Here is a 5301-nt window from a genome sequence, read left to right as displayed (position 1 = left end):
GAGGGTGTTCGGGGCTGGGCCAGATAAACCCCATCCCTGCTTTCCATAGGGCTGGAGAGAGGACAGAGCAGCTTCTGTGGCCACCACCCACTGCTGGTGCTAATTTTGCATGGGTGGGGTTGCATCCCTGAGGGAATGCTTAGCACAGGGCAAGCATGGAAACCTCACCCGGAGGCAGACCAGTCTTTTCCCCTCTTTCTTCAAGGGTGGCACTGCTATCTCCCTCAGCAGAGCTCTTATTAACCCTTTGAGGGTTATTTGTGGAACACAATTTCCAGACAGATGTGCAGCTTCTCAAGGCAATGTCCCCGCAAGCACGGTTCTGCTTTAGCATGTCACAGCAATACAAATGTGAGCAATTCCCCTCCCAGCTCAAAGCTGTCCTGGGTGACATCCTCACAGCACCATCCAGACGAAGGGACCAGCAGAGCCGCTCAGCAGCTATCACCAGTGCTGGGAACCCACCAGGCAAATGCCAGCTCCTTCTGTGTGCTTACAGCAGATCCAGGAAAGCATTCGAGGACCAGACACCGGGAGAAAAGGAAGCTGATATCAAGAGAAACTCTGGCCAGGCCAGGTGTGAGCACTGGGAGGGGATGGCAGTTGCCCACAGGCTCTGCGTGTGCCTTCAGGGCTTTGCTGGGAGCAGCAGCACCCTGTGCTGAGCCAACCTCCCTCTCCAGCCTAGATTTTCCTCCAGGCTGCTAGGAAGGGGCAAAAGGAAGAAAAAAAAAAACCCCCAAACAAAAACCCTCCTAAAATCAGCCCTGTGCTTCCCATGCCTTTGTCCCTTGCTCTTAATATACCTACATAAAAGCTTGCGGAAACCAACAGGCTTGCTAATCCCAGAGATCTGAATGCCCCCAAATTCCTGCCTGCGACCCGCTGACGTACTGCGGCGCAGCCCAGTGCAACACCAGCACCTGGAAATATCGGGACAGAGGAAATGCAACAGGCGGTCGCATCATGAAACTTTAAATATTTGCCCTTGGAGTCACTTGTTCAGCATCCAGTGCCATCTTTTGGTGTGATTTTGGCCAGAGCAGCAGCCCTTTCTGCCAAGCAGGGGTGGTCTGAGGGAACCAGGGGGCATCCTGCACTGGATGCAGTGCTGTGCAATTATTATTTATAGATGACAAAGAAAAAAAGCTATATTTCAGTGTCTCAGCTCTCCTGCTAGCACTATGTATATACATTGCTTTAAGTGGCAGCAAGTGGACAGAGTCCCCAGCCCAAAGCTGGCTGTGCCCTGACCGTGTATTGCTGATGCTGCTTAAGTCCCTGTCCTTTTATCCCATCTGGGGGATGGAATAGAGGAACGTGGCACTTGAGGCAACCCTCCCTCCTCCTTCCCCTCCCTCCTCGGCGAAAGGCAGGGCAGAGCATTCGAGTTGCACCAGTGTCAAGGGAAAAAGGAGGCTCTTCTGGGGAGAACGCGGCTGCCGTGGTGTGGATGCTGCTGGTGGTTTTGGGCACAGACGGGGCCCATCCACTGCCATCCAGCCGCAGGCAGTCAGGGTGCAGGGACTGACCAAGGACAGGCAACCTGCTACAGACTGCAACGGCTCAGCTGGCTGGGGCAGGGGGGGATTTACTTCTGTGTTTATGAGGCACATTGGCTCTCCTTACCTCCATCCTTCCCACGTCTTGAGTTTCTCTCCCTTTCGCCCTTCTAGTTCCCCTGGGCTTCAAAGCAGGGCTGCATAACAGCTCCAACAACTTCTGCCAATAACTCTACACTTGACTTCAGTTATGGCCACGGAAACCGGGTGAGGTGTGAGAGACCCTGACTCTGACACTCCTGACACCCTCTACACCACTCAAGGTCCAGGCATGGGGGAGCAAAAAATGTCAGGGACACACAAGAATTATTCATGCATGAAATTAGAAATGCTGTGGGACCCCTTCCTTCCCATAAATAACTCCATATAACCTACCACCGCAGGATTCATTGCCCCGTTATAAATAATCCCCTGCTGGAAGAGCACAGGGCAGCGCATCTATATGCCGAGGGTGGGTGACACCCCTTGATTCATGAGGCATCTGGGCAGCAGGCAATGAGATCACCTACACAGCATGAAAGGAGATGGATGATTTGGTCCTGAGCAACCAGCTCAGCCACTTCTCCATCTACCTTCTTTTCCATCCTGGCTACATTTCACCTTTGCTGTTGTTGTGACCGAGGGCTGAAGCTACCTGCACCCATCTCTAAGCTCAGGCAAAGCCTGATTGCAGCAGATCGGTGGGATGACAGTGACATCCAGCACCCAACCTGCAACACAGACACAGCACAGTTCCCCACACGTTCACTCCCAGAAACACCGTGACCACGACCCGCAACAGCAATGGATCTCAAACAGCCCGAGGAGACAGGAATTTGGAGGTGGGATCTGCAGCTGATAAACCTCAGCATAAAATGAGACATGGGAGGTGAAGGGGTTTTGGACTGCAGGCAACAGCTGGCCTAAACATCTGTGCAAACCCAAAAGTGTATTTGGATTCATACTGGTATGTGCCATAACATGTCACCGCTGATAAAGCTGGAGCAGCAGCACATGCTGCACAGGTGCTGGTCCCACTGGGAGGTTTTGCTGCAGCCCAGCTTTACCTTCACCTGCGGATGGAACGGGTGGTAGGGTTGCAATTCAGAGCAACAGTACAAGAACCGACTTTCATCAGTGCCTGCTCCATGCTTCCTGATGGAGCTGGTCCATCCTCCAGAGCACCCAGCTACTTTATCACAGCTATTCTGTTTTGGGGTGTCAAGGTCCCTGGAAAAGCCCTAAGATGTTCATAGCTAGCTATAGTTTACTGTCACTCCAGTATTTTGACTGTAGAAGAGAAAAAACACATTCTGCAGCAGACAGACTTCAGAACGTGGCCAGGTTTGGTCCTGAACAGCATCTCCCGCTGTCACTGCTGGGGATGTAAACCAGCAGGCATTTCTAATCTTCTTAAAATCTTTGCTTTAAACCTCGTCCTGTTCCTCTGAAACACCTATGGGACAGCTCCTGCGCACGCACCTTACTCCTGTAAAGCTTCAGGAGGACCCAGCCTGAAAGTCTGCATCAATGCAAACTGTTGGTGGCCATACCCCTTGTCAGCACTTCACAGGTTGATTTTCCAAACAGGCTTCAGTCCCACAGGGCCTGGAGCGTCTCCGCGCGTGACAGCACCGGGGGAGCTCAGCAAAGCCCTGGGAAGTGCTCAGCACATCTCAGGAACAGGCTTTTGATGAGCCAGCTAGAAATCCAGGCGATGCCGCAGACAGGGTAAAGACAGCCCTTCCAGCACATTTCAGAGGGTGCTATATTAAGAAGCACAACAGCAGGACTTTAAAAATCTTGTATCTGGCTCTTTTTGCTGGCCGTGATGCATCTTGAAAAGCAAAGACTGTAACAAAGCCAACGGACAACAACTGTTCAAGAAAAAGCTGCAGAAGCAGTTATGGGGGATTAGAAGTACCCCAGTTATCAGGGCACGTTTAGCCTGGCCCATTGCTCTGCTCTCTGCTATTGAAAAGAAGGACACGCTACAGAGAAAGAAGAGACAAAACCACCGATTTAGCAAATGGGGTCCTACCTGCTGGGTCATCAAGAGAAAGCACAGTTTGAGAAACCAGGCATTGTCTGTGGGCTTTGCATGTGAGCAATTGTTATCGATAAGCAAAGAATTAAATAGCTTAAAGGAGCGGATAAAGACTAGAATACGTGCTTTTGGCCCAGCATTGTCCTCAGGGCTAACTGGATGGCGAGTCCCAGCTCAATGGAGCTGGCTCAGCAGAATGGGCTGGTCTGCACAAATGGACAAAGCCAGAAAAAAAAGTATTTAAAGTACTTTCACAGGGTAGATGTTCCCTATGCATCCAAAATCCGCACTAAACCTATTCACTGCAGAGTCAGACCTTAAGTAAACCAACGCTTTAGAATTTGGGCTGGTTTTCAGTTAGAAGTTTAAAGGAAAAAAGAAACCAAGGCCTTCTGCCAGCTTTTCTAGCCTATGTCCTCCCAGCAACTGCTCCAGAAGACTGACCTTACAATTAGCTCCTTGTTAGTTAAATGAGTTTACAAGATAAAATGTGTTGCTGATTGTGTTTTAAGCCAGCTCTTTAAAAGGACATTGTTAAGGCTCAGGCTCCATCTTCTACATCAATCTTTCACTATATGGCTTTATTGCTTTCAGAAAGGTACTGAACTTACATTACAGTGCTTTCCACTTCCAACTACCGAAAAAACTGGAAAATCTACAGTTATTGGATTTTTTAGAATACATTATTTTCTGCCTGATTTTTACTTCATATGCACTACTGTAAAAAGGCACTGAGCAATAACCATCAAATGACTTTGTTTTAGCTGAGCAGTTGGCCGAGCCATAAATCGTACAGGGAAAATGGATAGAAACGATCTTATTTTCGCCATCCGTCATTACTCGTCTGATCTAAATTTAGCCAAGACTCCCTTTAGTTCAGTAGAAGTGCCTGTATCTACACAGGTATTGCACCAAACATTTCACAGCAGAGAGAGAAACCACCATTACATTTACTTAAGGTTAAACAATAAATGCAATTCTGAGCTCTGCAAGGCCTTCCAAGGAGTTTTACGCTGCTCTAATCGAGGTCAACAGCCTTTAAGGTGAGTCACCCCCCTGAGAGCCCCTCTTCTGCAAATGACCATAGCAAGAGCCTACACAGCTCCCTGCAAACAACTACTTTTAGCCAGGAACAAGGTAGGCAAAATGAATTGCACCCAAGACGTAGGTTCAAACTCAGGGTGCAAGCATAACGATGCGTTAGGACTGAATAACCCACCCATGCGTGCAGGGTCTTTAAATCAGAGCCAAAAACTGAGGCCGAGAGGAGCTTCCCTTACCTTACAGCCAGATCACCTACCTATAGTGAGAAGGGAGGGACTAAAAACATCTGCATATTTAAAAAGTGACAGACCAAAAAAAAAAAAGAACCCAAAAGACACCCCAAAAGAGGACTATGTTGCTTACATTACTTTTGGGAGCACCATGAACGGCAGAGCTGGGAATAGTCCACCCCTGGCAGGTAACCGACTGCATTCTATAGCACATAATCCCAATGCACAGGATGGGGCTCGCCAGGTGCTGGCGCAGGCGCTGGCTGGTTCTGCACACACACACAAATCTACATCTGTAAGGCAGAGAAGCGACAGAAAAGGGCAATGCCACAACGTCCAATGGTAAGTCCTGTAAAGGATGCCTATATTCAGCCAAAACGTGCTGTATGGTCCGTTTCACTGGCTCTGAATATGGGGGTTTTCCCCCCCCGCCAATTTC

General features: G+C 49.3%; 1 protein-coding gene across 1 annotated transcript in view; it reads right to left on the bottom strand.

The window, feature by feature from the left end:
- NAT8L (N-acetyltransferase 8 like) overlaps positions 1–5301 on the bottom strand; it is a 27544-nt gene that overhangs the window by 7046 nt on the left and 15197 nt on the right. The gene's annotated exons all lie outside the window — the stretch shown is intronic.

This window comes from Egretta garzetta, unplaced genomic scaffold (genome assembly GCF_000687185.1).
Source record: "Egretta garzetta isolate BGI_Z169 unplaced genomic scaffold, ASM68718v1 scaffold107, whole genome shotgun sequence".
Lineage (NCBI taxonomy): Eukaryota > Metazoa > Chordata > Aves > Pelecaniformes > Ardeidae > Egretta > Egretta garzetta.
The sequence above is the reverse complement of the archived record's forward strand: the minus strand, read 5'-3'. Positions and strand labels throughout refer to the sequence as shown.